The sequence below is a fragment of the Diadema antillarum genome, unplaced genomic scaffold (genome assembly GCF_040938485.1).
Source record: "Diadema antillarum isolate AM-2024a unplaced genomic scaffold, OU_Dant_1.0 scf00000038, whole genome shotgun sequence".
Classification (NCBI taxonomy): Eukaryota; Metazoa; Echinodermata; class Echinoidea; order Diadematoida; family Diadematidae; genus Diadema; species Diadema antillarum.
Window position 1 is genome coordinate 672002 of NW_027270927.1, and position 18983 is coordinate 690984.

Below are 18983 nucleotides of genomic sequence, written 5' to 3' on the forward strand. Positions count from 1 at the left end.
AACTTTATGCTCGGACATATCAAATCAAGGTCGCTGACCACGTGTTTTTGACAACTATGTGTATGTATATATCGGCATGAAGTGGTGGAGGCATGTTTGTAGGCCTGTATACATCTTACAAAGGAATCTGATCTAATCGTCAGTCAGTGGCTTAACACTTCCTATACAGCCACAATCATCAGTTCTTATATAGAAAATTAATTTAACAGCGAACATGCGTCATGATAATGGCTTCAGTGTAATATAACCTTTAGCAGCGTGATCGACGCCGCCTTTCTTTTTATATTGAAACAGTGTGGTGAATAGAAACCCTGCATTCTGTGTTATTGATCAGTAGAGGGTATCAGTTTTTGTCGTTTATTGAAAGTATATTTTTCGCTTTATCTTGTTCTTGTTTCTTTTGATCTGAAACGATTTAGGTGTGTTATTGCTCTCCCTAAACTTGATTTACCTGGACCCTGTGGTAGAACAGCTCTGTTTAGACTTTACTTAGCTGAGTAGGGTTATTAAGCTATATGATGTTGGATCATTTTGTATATTGTTTCATATGCGTGCACAAAAATGCAAACTGTCTAAATTCCATGTAACGCTGAACTTCATGGACAATGACAAGCTTGATGAATATGTTATAAGACGGTAACGTGGTACACAAAAAAAAATCGTATATTAAAGAAACAAGATATTGAAAAGATTGATTTGTCGTTTGTCTTTTATGCAAATGTTTGCTAGTTGGGGAAAGTGACGAACAATAATGCAATAATTATATTAATGGTTAGCAAGGATCCTGTGTTATGGACGAATGGTTGAAGTGAGACATCTTTTTCCTCGTTTGTAGCGGATTAGTTACCATCCTTTATAGCAGTGTTGTGTGGTACTCACAGTAAATCGGTTTTCATTGTCCAAAGAATTAAGCTTATAGGCTCATCGAGTATAATCCGGTAGATGAGCTTTGGTAATAGCGAAGGAAAGCGGAAAACATAAGGTTTGCTTTTGGCATGGAGAAGTTAACTATCTTGTATTAATCCGATGAAAATGTTGGTTAGTGCGTCTAATGAACGTAAGTTCAGTAGTGTGATAATTCACAGGAGGTGTTCTATAATGCAAAAGGCAGGCAATATATTTATGAACTTCTCGAAAAGATGTAACATCGAATTTTGTTCTCGCTCTGGTATAGTTACGACTTTTCAAGTGCAAAGTAACAATGACACAGAAGTCTTGTCTTGTGACCGAGGTATTAGAGACTTATTGATGATGGTGATTTGTTTATTTGTTTATTTATTTATTTATTTGTTTGTTTATTCATTCATTCATTTACTTATTCATTCATTCACTCATTCATTCATTTGGTATTTCAGCGTTAAATATACAAGGAAAAAGTCATATTACATGGTACAAATAATGTGGCGATTCCAGGTGCGTACAGCTAGTTGCCAGGAGAGAAAAAGGCATGCAGACTCCCTAATCATCGAGGCTCGAGGCCTTCCTTCCCGACCAGCGTATAATATGGACCCAAAATTAGCTATAATGCTATATAATTATCAATGAAATACATTATGGCAAATCGATTTACACTACATATACAAGTAAATACAAATACACATAGACGTACAATAATACAATCTGCAGCTTTGAAGACACCTACATTCTTTTTTTTTTTAGCCAGTTCACAATATATGTTAGAATGTCATACAAACCGCAAAACGTAACTACAATGTATTTCATTCATAATCTGAAAATCGCCTCCAGAATCACTTCAAAATTGATAATTATGCTTTACTTTATCTCACATCAGGCTATAAGCAAAACTGAAGATTCAGTGTTTTTTTATTTATAAACAAACATCAACTTTTAGAATAGCGGACATCACATGGAACAGTGAGATTACGAACGCTCTTATGGCATGTATGGATAATACTACTAATAATGTCTTGCAACAAAAAGTGAAGTTATGCCATAATGCCTCATCTCAAAATTGTTTCTCATGGCCTCATTTATTTTTTGCACAAATTGTGATAAACACTTGCTCAGACACTACTTAAAGTGTGGGGGGGGGGGAGGGTTATGGAAGCCAACACAACATGTGGCCAAGTGTCAATCGCAATTATGTCATGGTACGAATGAAATAGAATAGGGCCTACAAAAATCATGATTATCAGCGATTGAACACAATAAATGAGTGAAGTTGATTTTGCCATGAGATTGAACAAAAACTAATCGAAATAATATCATTACTTTAAATGATACTTTAAATGAAGGATGTCCCATAACACTCAGAATAATAATAAAAGTATTGGTAATAATAATAATAACAATAATAATAATAATGAAATTTACAATATTCATAAAGCGCATTACCGCATTAAAATAAAATGTCTCTAAGCGCTAAAAACAAGACATGCAAATGGCAAAGTTTACAAACCTCTGAGTGTGTAATCTATAACGGAACCTCAAATCATCACGACGTGCAACAACATAAATGTCAGTGATGAAGTAGCGACGTCATCACTGACTAATCTGTGAGGCAGCTCCAGTTTGGCACATACTTCAAATATTTCTGAGTGGCGGCATGAGACTTTGGCTGCGTTTATCAACTTTCCCCTGTTTAAACGGCTTTCCAAAGCCCTTTCCAAAGCCCTTTCCAAAGCCCTTTAGAAACGGCTTCCAAAATAATTGCGTTTATCAACTCTTCGCGAACACGATAACTGGCCTGTCACTGCACAGCTGTATTGCGCAATATGACCCGTGAGAAGAGGTCATATAAGGCGTGCATTGTCCGTAACTGCAGTACAATACTTCAAAGCCGTTTCAAAACAGCTTTGCGTTTGTCAACTTCAAAAGGCTTTTACAAACAGGTTTCTGAAAACCTGATTAGGAAACCTGTTTGGAAAGCCACAAATTTGCGGCTTTGGAAAAGGCTTTCCGAACAAAGGGCTTTCAAAACAGCTTTGCGTTTATCAACTCGTAAAAATTCCTTGAAAGCTATTTGGAAAACCTGTTTCTGCCAAAAAAATTACAGTTGATAAACGCACCCTTTCGAAAAGGCTTTCCGAAAGGGCTTTCAAAACAGCTTTGCGTTTATCAACTCGTAAAAATTCCTTGGAAGCTGTTTGGAAAACCTGTTTTTGCCGAGAAAAGGAGTTGATAAACGCATCCTGTATCATGTGAAGTATACATTATTACAAAAGGCTGTTACTTGTTAGTCTGTCTGTGCAGTTCAGGAAGAGGATTGCCCGCTACATACTATTGAATGAGACACTTTCTCCTATACAGCCAGTCAGGCTTTAGAAAAGAACATTCAACCACCACTTCACTGTTGAAAATATCGGATGAGTCTTTGCATGCCATTGATAAAGGCCGGTTCACTGGGGCAGCTTTCATTGACGTGAAAAGGGCTTTTGGCACTGGGGCGGTAGTCCGATAAAGAACTACACTCATAATATAATGGGTGTTTGGTTCTGAGCAAAGCTTCGGCTGGTTTGAGAATTCATTCATTCATTCATTTATTTCATTTTGCCACGGTACCGGGCTCAGCCGGGGGCTGTTTTTCAGCCAGTCCGTGAATTAATAATACACGATACACAATGAATTGTACAATACAAAAGTTACATAACTGAAAATGAGTAGAAAACAAATCAAAACAAAACAAAACAATACAAAACAAAACAAAACAAACAGCATAACAAAAGTACAAAACTTAAGACCTATACAAATATGTACAGAATAAAATTATCAGAGATTATACAAAATTTAAGATAATTGTCATAATAAAGTACACAAATGAAATAAGTTAATTGCAGAATAATCCCCCCCCCACCCACTTATTTATACTAGTCTCCGGTGTTTACTAAACTCAAATATTTAACGTTATGAAATTATTCACCTGTCTCCTGAAGTCTTTCCAACCAAGCCCTTTTATCTCATTCGTTAAACTATTCCAAAGTCTTACCCCACTAAACGACAAGCTTCTTTTTTTGAATTCAGTACGAACTTTTGGTAACTTGAAAATAGTTCATTTGGTGTCTAAGATTGTACTTATTACCAGGTATTCTTAAATTGAAAAAAAGTTTACAAATAACATGAGGTTACATTTCATGTGCGATCTTATACATTGTATAAAGAGTTCGCTTTTCCCCCCGAATTTCAAATCTATCATTTTTCAGTTCACGATATACAGATTCGGAGGGAAATTCCCAGTTTACGCCCATAACTGCTCGAAGGGCACGATTTTGTAACTTTCGAAGTCTGTTCTTTAATCCTATCCCCATAGTCCCCCAGACGATATCACAATAATCAAAATTAGACTGAATTACGGACTTATAAAACACCAATGCAACCTTTTGATTTATAAAAGCCTTAATCCTCCAGGGGCGTCACCAGCATTTTTTCAAGGGGGGTGCGTTTTGACACTAAAATGTTTACGAGATTTTTTTGGACAGACATTTGGAATATAGGAAGCTCTCAATCCCTAGACTTTTACTGTTTTTTTTTTTAGGGAAACCAAGCGGGGAAAGGGCACCGGCGTAACTAGGATTTCATCTTGGGGGGGGGGGGGGGGGTGGGGGAGGGGGGTTAGTATGCGAGGGAGCGAGCAAGGGTGGGGGAGGGTGTAGAAGTGCCGGAGGGGGGTGTACCCCCTATAAATGGATTATGGAATGACGGTGTGAAACGACAAATTACTGGCAACGATATCAGGAGAATGGCATAACGACTACAAAAATTTTTGACATTTTACAGTCCAAGAACTGCCGTTTGTAGCCATATTTTTGTGCTTTGTAAATTAAGGGGGGCGCGTACCGGGCGCAACTGCTGGTAATTACTGGCAGCAACATCAGGGGAATGGCATAATAATTAAATGCGAGCGAGCAAAGAGAGCGAGCTTGGAAATTTTGACACTTTACAGTCCAAAAACTGCCATTTGGAGCCATATTTTTTCGCTTTGGAAATAAAGGAGGGGTGGGGGCGTAACGGGCGCAACTGCGGGTAATTACTGGCAGCAACATCAGGAGAACTGCATAACAATTAAATGCGAGCTTGAAAATTTTGACATTTTACAGTCCAAAAACTGCCGTTTGTATAGCCATATTTTTTTGCTTTGGAAATTAAGGGGGGGGGGGGGGCGCACCGGGCGCAACTGCCGGCAATTACTGGCAGCAACATCAGGTGAATGGCATAACAATTAAATGCGAGCGGGCGAAGAGAGCGAGCTTGAAAATTTTGACATTTTACAGTCCCAAAACTGCCATTTGGAGCCATATTTTTTCGCTTTGGAAATAAAGGAGGGGTGGGGGCGCAACGTGCGCAACTGCCGGTAATTACTGGCAGCAACATCAGGAGAATTGCATAACAATTAAATGCGAGCGAGCGAGCGAGCGAGCTTGAAAATTTTGACATTTTAAAGTCCAAAAACTGCCGATTGTATAGCCATATTTTTTTTTGCTTTGGAAATTAAGGGGGGCGCAACGGGCGCAACTGCTGGCAATTACTGGCAGCAACATAAGGTGAATGGCATAACAATTAAATGCGAGCGGGCGAAGAGAGCGAGCTTGAAAACTTTGACATTTTACAGTCCCCAAACTGCCATTTGGAGCCATATTTTTTCGCTTTGGAAATAAAGGAGAGGTGGGGGCGCAACGGGCGCAACTGCCGGTAACTACTGGCAGCAACATCAGGAGAATTGCATAACAATTAAATGCGAGCGAGCGAGCGAGCGAGCTTGAAAATTTTGACATTTTAAAGTCCAAAAAATGCCGTTTGTAGCCATATTTTTTTGCTTTGGAAATTAAGGGGGGGGGGCGCACCGGGCGCAACTGCTGGCAATTACTGGCAGCAACATCAGGTGAATGGCATAACAATTAAATGCGAGCGAGCGAAGAGAGCGAGCTTGAAAATATTGACATTTTACAGTCCTAAAACTGCCATTTGTAGCCATATTTTTTCGCTTTGGAAATAAAGGAGGGGGGGGGGCGCACCGGGCCTAACTGCTTGTAATTACTGGTAGTAACATCAGGAGAATTGCGTAACAATTAAATGCGAGCGAGCGAGCGAGCTTGAAAATTTTGACATTTACAGTAAAAAACAAACTGCCGTTTGTAGCTATATTTCTTCGCTTTAGAATTTAAGGGGGCGCATCGGGCGCAACTGCTGGCAAATAATGGCAGCATTATCAGGAGAGCATAATGATTACATTCGAGCGAGCGGAACGAGCGAGCTTGAAAATTTTACATTTTACAGTCCAAAAACTGCCGTTCTTAGCCATATTTTTTCGTCTTGGAAATTAAGGGGGGAGGGGCACCGGGCGGAACTGCTGGCAATTAATGGCAGCAACATCAGGTGAATTACATAACGATTAAATGCGAGGGAGCGGAGAGAGCGAGCTTGAAAATTTTACATTTTACAGTCCAAAAACTGCCGTTCTAAGCCATATCTTTTCGCTTTGGAAATTAAGGGGGGCGCACCGCGCGCAACTGCAGGCAATTACTGGCAGCAACATCAGAAGAATGGCATAAACAGTAAATGCGAGCGAACGGAGCGAGCGAGCTTGAAAACTTTGACATTTTACAGTCCCCAAACTGCCGTTTGTAGCTATATTTTTTCGCTTTGGAAATCAAAGGGGGGGGGGGGGGGCGCACCAGGCGCAACTGCCGGCAATTACTGGCAGCAACTTCAGGAGAATGGCATTACGACTAAATGCGAGCGAGAGGAGCGAGCGAGCTTGACAATGTTGACATTTTACTGTCCAAAAACTGTCGTTTGAAGCTATATTATTTTTTTTTTCGCTTTGGAAATTAAAGGGGGGGGGGGGACCGGTGCGCCCCTCCCCCCGGATCCGCCACTGTAGTCAAGGGTGTGGGTTTATGTTCATGTCTGGGGGAGCTATGACCAGCGAGGTGGCGTCGTGGAAAGGATGTCCAAAATCTGCACTTTAGAGCATTCCCTAAACTAATTGTGTTTGTTTGTGTGTGTGTATTATATACATGGAAAAGTTAGGAATTAGCCCAGGTCAAGTCTTTTTATTGGCAATGCAAGACATTTAGTATGTAAAGCAACACTGCAAAATCAATGATCTCGCTTTGATATAACGAAGCGTGAGGTACAAAGGTGTACATTCTACATCACATTGCGCAACATTGTAGCGACTCTTCGTTCGGATGTACTGAGTACACTGCGCACATCCTGCTTATAATATGCAGAATGCCAACCAGGAATCACGCTAAATCACAATCTTTTGTCGCGTTCGGGTTTTTTGAACAATGTTTCACACTATATACCTATTTAATTATGGTTAAAAGAAATCATAGAAAAAATATCTTATTTCTTGATCACCCTTTCATTCAAAAAGCAGTTTACTAACACTTGAACTACTATTTCGGTAGGTTTTGTTTTTTTTTTAACCAGCGGATTGGGAGGGGGCGCACCCCCCCCCCCCCTCCGTAGTTACGCCACTGCTTTTGGGTGAAATAATTGGACAGATTTCTTAAATTCTAACAAAAAAGCAAGAAAATCTTTTCATCGCGGGAATTATGATTATGTGGGGTGGGGCAAATGGTGCGCTTGCCTTCCAATATTTTTATGGGGGCAACATTTTTGTTTTCTTTCAAAAGCAAGAAAATCTTCTCATTACGGGAATTATTAATTATGGGGGGGGGGGCAAAATTCAAATATGCTTGCCCCTCCAATATTTTTATGGGGGTAACATTTTGTTTTTCTGTCAAAAAAAAAAAGAAAATCTTCTCGTCTCTGGAATTATGGAGGGGGGGGGGGTGGGCAAAATGATATGCTTGCCCCTCCATTTTTTTTTCTTCATTTTTTTTTAATGAGGCTAAGGCTCGCTCTTGGGCTGGCAATATGGATTGGTCAGAAGTAACGTACATAGTCCCTACATACTTGTAAGTAGCACACGTACATGCAAACGTGTATAAGTGCTCCGTATCGCACGGATGTACGATACGGTCGATAGATAGTAAACACTGCAGAATACTAATAGATATGTATAAAATCAGTGCTGCCAGAACCAGGGGTGCGAATTGTTTTTGCCGACGATTTGTGTGTGTGTGTGTGTGTGTGTGTGTGTGTGTGTGTGTGTGTGTCCCTGGTGTCAAATATCTAAAAAAAAATAGAAAAGAATAATTATTTTGCGTCCGGCGTTGAGGTCGCTCGCAGACTGATTTTTTTTTCTTCTTTTTTTTTTTTTTTTTTTTTAAAGGATCTGAAGGGGGGTGCGTTCGCACCCAACGCACCCCCCCCCCCCCTGGTGACGCCCATGATCCTCTTAAGTAAGTAAATGTCCTTATTCACCTTTTTGATAACAGATTCTGTTTGAGCAGTCCAGTCCAGGTGTTCGTCTAACATGACCCCTAAGTACTTACATTTTCGTACTCGCTGAATTTGTTTTTGTCCTATATAAATGCTTGGAACAGAAGCTTGTTTGATTCGTTTCCTCGAACCTATCATCAGAAATTCACATTTCTTCGCATTCAGTGCTAATTTGTTATCATTAAGCCATACATCCACTACTTTAAGTTCCAGAATTACTTGTCTTGTCGACAAATACATGCCTACAATGTCGAATATTTAGGAAAATCATTACCATGTTAGGATTTTCCTTGTCGACTTCATTTGATAGTGTAAATGAACATAGAATTGAGATAACTCCATAATGCCTTTGTTTGACTAGAAAACATAGTTTATGAATCTGCTATAATAGTAAGGGTATACAGAACGTTAAAAAAAATACAGAGTAAAACAGGGAAAATGATCCCATATGAGTAAGTCCATATGCCTATATATCTGGAATCAAGTTGTTCGTAAGGCACTGAAATGAGAATCCCTTAAAAGTATTTTCTGTTTATGGTATGTAATGTTGAATAAGGTGAGCGTCCCTGATTTATTTGACCGTTTTATTTCTCTGTTATTTTAATTATATTCCTTTGAGAACGCTCCTGCGAATGAAAGCTAAGAATATCGTTAATCGTGAAAACCAAGAATAGAATGCTGTAAACGTTTGTTTGTCTATGTACAGTGAGGTATCCACTGTGAACACTTTATCATCTAACATACAATACACATGTAATATCACCATTATATAATGCATTTAAGAAAGCAAATAACAATCTTATTTTGAGCACTATAGGTGACACGGAGGTACTTTCTATGATTTCCCAATGTTAATGATTAAGATATGTATTTGCATGACGGTGTGCAGGTTAGGAAGGAAACAGCGGTAATATCAGGCCTTTAGTTCGGATGGGTGAGAGATTTCTCGAAAGGGACTCTTGAAATGCAGTTTCACTTGTTATACCGAATACATAACTGTTCTCGTAATGTGTAATCACAGTGTGATTTGTGTTGTTTGCATGGTTGGTTTCATTGTGTCATGCTCCACGTGTTTGAAATTCATTTGAAATTGACCCCTTGCACATAGAAGACCAGCACAATCCTGAAGACAGCTTAGCAGGGCGCAATCCATCCATTCTTTAGTTTATTCTTGCAATTGCATTGTATTACAATTTTATTATGTCAAGGTGAATTAATAACCAGACATATTAAATGGAGAAACGCACACAAATGCAGGTAGTCATAGAGAAGATCATGGATAACGTGATTCTCCAATCTGTAAGCTCACGAACACACACACACACACACACACACACACACACACACACACACACGTGCTAAAGCTCAATAGAAAAATCCATACCCTCAAAAGTTCAAAGGAAAAACGACAAAGTTATGATCCAGCTTGCGCTATGGTTACAATACATCTGCAGCTGGCAAGATTATGAGAAAATTGCATGCAGAGAAAATAAAATGTAGAAGTGGCCACTGAAGCTTAGAGAGGTTATCAAGTATCTTTAAAAATGGGGGGGGGGGGTAGGGATCTTCTAACGTTCGTTTGGACGATGGAAAACGGTGATATGAATCGATGGTGATGAATATAACTACATCTAATTAGCAATGTTAATTTGTTTTCATACGATTCAATTTGCTATAATTTATAGTGACTAATTCTTATACGCTAATAGGAGCATGTCTAATTAAGGAATTCTATAATTAACAACGGATTCTAAGAAATTCAATAAATCTACTGAAACGTCCAAAATAGTTGACATATGCTTTTAAAGCTGAAAGTCTTGAGCTGGATTTTGTTGGTTACATTTATGCCAGATCGTCAACGCAGCGAGTCGCGTAAAACATGTCATTGGGCAAAGACACACAGTCCCGAAGAAGTCTGCTACACTATAATAATGTAGTGCAATAGAGTATGTCTTCGTTTACTATCTCGCAGGTTCGAGGAGATGTAAGGGAAGGGCACGGAATTGATTGTTAAATTCGAAAAATGAGGATTATTATGGGCAGTATCCGTGAAGGGAGGTAAACATTCTATGGCAACATGACCACATTTAGGCCTCTTTGAATATATTATGATGTGGTGTTTCAATATAAGTCAAATGACAAAAATAGTTAAGGATTCTTTCTGAAGAAACAACATATATATATATATATATATATATATATATATATATGTATAATGAAAACAAAGAAAGGGAAAACTGACCAGAAACAAGTGATAAACAATGAAAACTTTGAGCAAAGAAATGGGTTTCCATCGGACTCGAACCCGAGACCTCCGGATTGCTAGACCGATGCTCTACCGACTGAGCTATAACAGAAATCCCTATGTCCGTCCCATAACACTTTATTCTATTTGCTAGTGTGGTCAGAAGCTATAGTGTGTGTATGTGTGCCACACACACACACACACAAACAGTATGCATATATATATATATATATATGTATATATATATATATATATATATATATATATATATATATATATACATTAGGGCATATACAAACATATTAATATAATCATCAAGAAATGGTGCATTACGCTCAATTTGGTGAGCATTTTCATACGATTTAAGACTATACGGGTTTTCCTACCTTGAATAGGGGATTCTATTCATCTGGTCAAGAATTGTCCAATGAGGTAAATTAAATCATATTCCTCTTCGGAGATAATCAATGTTACAATTTGAGTATCATAATCAATACGTATTGTGCACAAACGGACGATATTTAGATCGAGGCCCTATGGAACACTTGATTTATCATGCTATTTTAGTCCGCAGTTTACAAATTCAAACTTTGAAATATTGTTTCGTCAACGGGGAATCTATTTGTTCCACTCCCCCCCCCCCAAAAAAAAAAGAGAGAGAGAGAGAGAGAGAGAGAAAGAGAGATACTAACAATTATGGTTTAACTCCCATAATATAGCCTTATCAGTATGTAATGGCTTTTAGTGTGCAAAAAACGGGGGGAGGGGTTTGAGGTAAAAACCCTTGTTTTGCCATGTACCATTTAAACTGTCGAAAAAACCATATCATCATCTTTCCGGTTTTTCGACAGGGGGTGCGCATGCGCAGAAAAAACTCCCAGAATAATTCGGTCTTTATTTTATTTTTTTCCAAGTTTTGCGCATGCGCAGTTCAAAATTGTCTTTGTGGGGAGGCGATAAAGATCAATGCTCTAGGAAGGCGGGCATGCAGTGGGTACTCCGCCTCATCGAAGGTGGATATCCCTATGGCTGTCCCTATTTCGCATCAATCAGTATACTTCCATTACAATTAAGTTCATCCAGGCTCAGATTGTCAAGACGTTTGGACGAGAGTGTTTTAGTGTTCTATTCCATCCTGGTATTTACAAACATCCTATTAGCCAAATATTGAATGACAAAGTAATGTGAACACGTCAGGTGTTATACTATATTTTGTCCTAGCCTACGGTTAATGACTCTTGGTCTTCCAGGTTTTTACTGGAGAATTCAGCTCAGTGATGTTGTTTAATGCCACGTAGCAACATTCCGACCCTAAGGCGACAACTTGATCGTCATTCCACATTATATACGAAGTTATGTGTATAGCCAGGTTCTGTTCCACTTCTTTTATGTGTCCCTCTATTAAGAGAGTGCAATGAAACAACTAATGCCTTTACAACGTATGAAGACAAGATGTTTGAAACTTAGATACAGTATGCATCACTTAGAATGTTCAGTGTTCCGTTTCATCTTTGGTATTTGGTAAACATCTATTTAGACAAATTGCATTTAATCTGACAGAATTTTTTTCACTGAACGACAAGATGCTGTGTGTTCTTCTATTATTAGCCCACGATTAATGGACTGGCTCGACCAGGCTTTGCAGGTACATTCAACTCAGAAAGTCATCTACTTCTATTATTTCGATTCATCAGATAAAAACTCGATTGTCATTCCCCATTATACACGAAACCGCCTGCCAATACATGCGGCAAGGTTTCATTCTTCTCATGAGCCCTTCTAAATGACAAAGTATTGAGACAATTCGAGTTTTCACAGTATGCACCTCCCATTGTGGCTGTCCCTATTTCGTATCAATCATTATAATTCCATTACAATTAAGTTCATCCATGCAGGCTCAGATTGTCAAGAGAGTGTCTTAGTGTTCTATACACGAAACCGCCTGCCGATACATGCGGCAAGGTTTCATTCTTCTCATGAGCCCTTCTAAATGACAAAGTATTGAGATAATTCGAGTTTTCACAGTATGCACCTCCCATTGTGGCTGTCCCTATTTCGTATCAATCATTATAATTCCATTACAATTAAGTTCATCCATGCAGGCTCAGATTGTCAAGAGAGTGTCTTAGTGTTCTATTCCATCTTGGTATTTACAAACATCCATTTAGCCAAATGTTGAACCACAAAGTAATGTGAACATGTCAGGTGTTATATTATCGTTTTTCTGGCCCGCGATTAATGACTCTCGGTCCTCCACGTTTTCCAGGAGAATTCAACTCAGAACGTTGTTTAATGCCAACTAGCAACATTCCGATCCTAAGGCGACAAAGGTCGTCATTCCACATTATATACGATGTTATGTGTAGCCAGGTTCCATTCCACTTCTTTTATGTGTCCCTCTAAAGAGAGTGTAATGAAACAGCTAGTGCCTTTACAACGTGTGAAGACAAGATGTTTAAGACTTGGATACAGTATGCATCAGTTAGAATGTTCAGTGTTCTGTTCCATCTATGGTATTTGGTAAACATCTATTTAGATAAACTGAATTTAATCTGAGAGATTTTTTTTTTTCACTGACCGACAAGATACTGTGTGTACTTCTATTATTGGCCCACGGTCAATGACTGGCTCGACCAGGTTTTGCATTCAACTAACTAAGTCATCTATACTTCTATTATTTCAATTCATCAGACAAGAACTCGTTTGTCATTCCCATTTTGCACAAAACCGCCCGCCAGTGCATGCGGCATGGTTTCATTGTTCTCGTGAGCCCCTCTAAATGACAAAGTATTGAGACAACTCGGATTTTCACAGTATGCACTGCCCATTGTGGCTGTCCCTATTTCGTATCAATCATTATAATTCCATTACAATTAAGTTTATCCAGGCTCAGATTGTCAAGACATTTGAACGAGAGTGTCTTACTATTCTATTCCATCCTAGTAGACCTATTCACAAACATCCATTTAGCCAAATGTTGAACCACAAAGTAATGCGAACATGTCAGGTGTTATATTATTTTCCAGCCTACGGTTAATGACTCTTGGTCTTCCGGGTTTTCCTGGAGAATTCAACTCAGTACGTTGTTCAATGCCACATAGCAATATTCCAAACCTGAGGCGACAACTCGATCGTCATTCCACATTATATACGAATATACATCTGTATGTGCAGCCAGGTTCTGTTCCATTTCTTTTTTTGTGTGTGTGACCCTCTATTAAAAGAGGGTAATGAAACAACTAGCACTTTCACAGTGTTTAAAGACAGCATGTTTCTGCATGAATATGTCAGTGCGCTTATTTTATCCCTGGTGCTGCAAACACCGATTTGGTTTAACTGCCATAAATTTGATAATTTTTTTTTTGAAAGATAATAGAAAATATGCACGGGAATTTTAGTCCAGTACGACGACCCTTGTCCAATGACTTTAAGCCCACCAAGTTTCTCTAAGTTCATTAACCGTATTAAGTTGTATACTGTTAGCTCCTTTGGTTTCGTAATAGCTCACAATAATTTCAGTACTTCACACAAGGCTATTTACTGCTAAATTCCATTTTTTTGTACCTCTCCAGAGCTGAGATTGTTATACCAGCTGGATTTTTTTTTTAAATTTTGGTCAATACACCAATGTCACTGCTCCTGTCATCTTCTTGCTCAATCACTCTGGGTTCAATGAGACTCGTATGTATCGTGATTCTCTTCGCATCACTTTGGTTTTTTTTTTTCTCGTAAATATATAAAAAGTGATTATTTAGATAATATTTGCTGTATATAATTACCCATTTTGGTACCCCTGGCAGACTGCCAAATACTGTTGTAGGTTTTTTTTTTACCCATTAATTCTTCCCGCATATTCCAGACATTGTATATTTTTCTAGTTCTGTATACGGTGACTCTAGTTTCAAGTAAATAATTTAGACGCTTCACTCTTTATCACATACACTCAAGATGAATGCACACGCACGCACGCTCAGCGCACATGCACACACAGACACCTGCACTTGCACTCAAACCTCTTCCCACAACCCTTCAATTTCTACTCATACCCCCACACCGACAATGATCCCTCATGGTATGATCTTTGATGATCAAAGTTTGAATGACTCCGAAAGTACTTATTACACAACTGCCGAGTTTAATGCACTCATAAAACAAAATAAATTTCAATCATTTTTGGATTTGTTTAGTCTTCTTCACATCAATGCCAGAAGTTTAAATAAGAATTTTGATTCCATAGAATCATTTCTTTCCTCTTTACAAAATTTTCAATTTAGTATAATTGGCATATCAGAAACTTGGCTTAATACAAATTCACCACCAATGTTTAATTTAGAGCATTATCGAATGTATCGTTCTGATCGTTACTTAGGCAAGGGAGGTGGGGTTGCTTTCTACATTAGAAATAACATTGATATAAAAGTCAGGCATGACTTACATATCGAGGGTACGGAAGATATTTTTGTTGAAATTGTGAACAGTAAAGCAAAAAATATAATAATAGGTAATATATATAGGTCCCCAAGAAATAACATTGATTGTTTTTTAGAAAGTTTTGATCAAATTCTGAATATTATTTCTCAGGAAAAGAAAGACACTTTTATAATGGGAGATTTTAATATTGATCTTTTAAATAATTCTGATAATCATACAATGCAGTTGCTAAGTTTATTAGCAGCTTTCTCATTTCAACCACATATCAACAACCCAACAAGAATTTCTAGTACATCAAAAACTCTTATTGATAATATATTTTCAAATGTAATAAACACAGAATTCACAAATGGTATATTTTATTATGATATATCCGATCATTTACCTGTTTTTACCATCAACAATAGTTCTTTGAAAATAAAACAATATTTTGAAAATAAAAAATCTCAAATGTATTATAAGGAAACAGAAAGTAATATAAATTCTTTGATATTTGATTTAGCGCAGGAAGAATGGGACGATGTATTTGATGAAAGCAATGCTGATACTGCTTATGAAAAATTTATCAGCAGATTATTGTATTATTATCAGAGAAATATTCCTTTGGTTAAACGGAAACCTTTAAAGAAAAATAGACAACCCTGGATTACCAAAGGTATTATGCGGTCTATATCAACCCGTAATAAGTTATATAAGCAAGCAATAAAGAATCAAAGTAATAACTCACTTATGAAATACCGGAAATATAGAAATCAATTAACATCAGTAATAAGATTGTCCCGAAAATTGTATTATTCAACTAATATAGAAAAAAATAAGGATAATCTTTTTTCATTGTGGAAAACTGTCAATGCTCTTATGGGAAAGACGGTAAAAGAAACTACCAACTCTATCATCATTGACAATGAGGAAATTACTGATTTTACCACAATTGCCAATTCATTTAATGATTATTTTATAAATATTGGTCCTAGTTTAGCATCTAATTTGAATTCATGTAGTACACATTTTACTGATTATTTACCCAATCCTTGTGAAAATTCATTATTTCTCACGCCTACCAATGACCATGAAATAATCAATATTGTTCAGAATCTGAAAACAACTAAATCGAGTGGGCATGATGGTCTTAGTGTTCATTTATTGAAACAAATAATCTTTTACATTGCAAGCCCCCTAACTCACGTATTTAATATGTCTCTTTCAACAGGCATTTTTCCGAACTCATTTAAACTTGCAAAAGTTATTCCCATTCATAAAAAAGATGACTTTAAATTAATGAGTAATTATAGACCAATTTCATTATTACCAAGTATATCCAAAGTTCTTGAAAAAATTGTGTATAAAAGGTTATATCAGTTTTTACAAACCAATAATTTATTGATACCCAATCAATTTGGATTTAGAAGTGGATATTCTACTGACTATGCAATCGCTCACATGTGTGATAAAATGATTGAAGCTTTTGCTGATAAAAAGCATGTTATAGGTATATACATGGATTTGTCGAAAGCATTCGACACCATCGACCATGAAGTATTGATACATAAACTTAATACGTATGGTATACGAGGTCACGCTCTGCTCTGGTTTATAAATTATTTGCAAAACCGTCAACAGTATGTTAGTTTTCAGTCTTATGAATCACACAAACTTGATATTAAATGTGGGGTACCTCAAGGCTCCATTTTAGGGCCTCTGTTGTTTAACATTTATATAAATGATATTATAGGTTCTTCTCCATCTTTGAATTTTATACTTTTTGCTGATGATACATCCATTATTACATCAGATTATGATATAGGGACACTTGTTAATCGTTTGAACACTGAATTATTGAATGTATTGAATTGGTTTAAATCAAACAAGTTATCTTTGAATGTTAATAAGACAAATTTTGTTTATTTTAGAAAACCCTACTCACAGGATCTTAATGTCAACATATCAATTGATGGGTTTTCTCTTTGCGAGAAACAGGTTATTAGATTTTTAGGCATTACAATCGATTCTCATTTAACATGGAACGAACATATATCCTGTTTACAAAGGACCCTATCAAGAAATATTGGTGTACTCTGGAAGTTGAAAGATCTCTTATCAGAACGATCCCTGATTATTTTATATAATTCTTTAATTTTGCCTCATATATTGTATTCAAATATTGTATGGGGAAATTGTAGTATTACTAAACTGAATTCATTGTATTTACTCCAAAAGCGTGCTATTCGTATTATTACTAATTCCACATATTTATCTCATACAGATCCTTTATTTCATCGTTTGCATACTTTGAAGCTTCAGGACATCCACATTTTACAAACAGGTATATTTATGTACAAGTATGCAACAAATCAACTTCCCTCTTTATTTCATAATATTTTTCACTTAAATTCGAAAATACACACATATCCAACTCGCCGTTCGACAGATTTTCACCTTGTAAACCCCAAAACTGTTTTAGCTCAGAAATCAATTAGACATTACGGTCCCGATGTCTGGAATAACCTACCTGATCAATTAAAGCAGTGTACTTCACTGTTTTCCTTTAAAGCTCATTTAAAAAAGTATTTATTATTGAAATATGTTTCCAGTTAGTAGTTTTTGATCAATGTACTTTTTCTTCTTTTTTTTCTGAAGTCTCAGTAAGCCCTGATCCATGCAAAGTGTTTTTTTTTCATTCCCTCCCGTTCCTTTCCTTTCTTTGATAATGATATTGCATACATTCATTAAAGCGTATACCTTACCCCCAAAATAGGCATGCTACAGCCTTTATTCTCTCTTGCACTGTCACCTGCACACACGACGCACTGTCACTCGCACACACCTACACTTTTATTGTCTACTATACCATGCAGCAGTCAATGGTGCTGCGTGCTGTTTTTTTTCTTGTTCTAAAGCGCCAAGTCACTATTTTTCTTTTCTGTTTTTTTTTCTGTAGCAAAATGTGTTTTGTGTATTAAGATTAAGAGTTTTATGAGTACATATATAATTGGTGTTGTATTACATTGGTATCACATATTCAGATAGGGCCTCATCCACGTCAAGCTCTGCTTATGATGACGGTCCCCTGTATTGATTTCTCCTTTGTTATTAGATACAGTAAGCCTTAATATGTTATTTTGATTCATAATTATGCCACTTCAGACTGAATGTTGTTACGCAAATGATTTTTTTTTTTGTATTGATTTGTATGTATCTGTATCATTTTGTTTTCATTTGCAATTGTATTCGGAGAAAGAAAATGCAGAAATAAACCAAACAAACAAACAAATATCAATACAAAAAACCAGTTACAGAGATCTAATAATAAAATTAAATACATCCAATTGGAGTAAAGAAAGATACACACCATATCTCTTGCACTGTAGTTATGCATGGGATTGGTGGGTGTACTGAACTTCTTCCACATTCGAAGAGGATTCAGAAAACTCATAATTTAATCAATAAGTAGCTTCTGAAAATTAAATTACTAAAAAGCATCTAATGTGAAAGGAAAGTTTTGAAAAACATACGTACTTAACTTATTCACGATTAATCCATGCGCCAATTGAGAAACCTGAACACAATATGTGAATACATATAACAGTGATAATAATGATGATTATTATGAAATTAAGAAACATATGCCACCAAAAGATTTCTACAAAGAACTGAGGATTATGTGCAAATATTTAGACTCTCGTGTATGTCCTCTTTTTTATACTTATTGGTCGAACGATTCTTGTTGGCTGTCTGGCGGCGGTTTTCCTGTGAGGAAACCTCTCCGTAAAGGAGTACTGAGGTAACCCAAGCTGATGCATTCTGCTTCTTATCAGCTCTGTAAAATCATAATCAAGTCTGTTCATGTCTTTACAGAAAGCAGGAGCGCTTCTCTTCAGGGAAGGTTGTTCTTCTCTGATGTGAGTCGGTGTTCTTGCTTTCTCTAAACATTCCTCAGACACAGAGGACAACTTTTCCCTGAGCATCGCCAAGTCTTCGCCAAATCTGGGTCCAT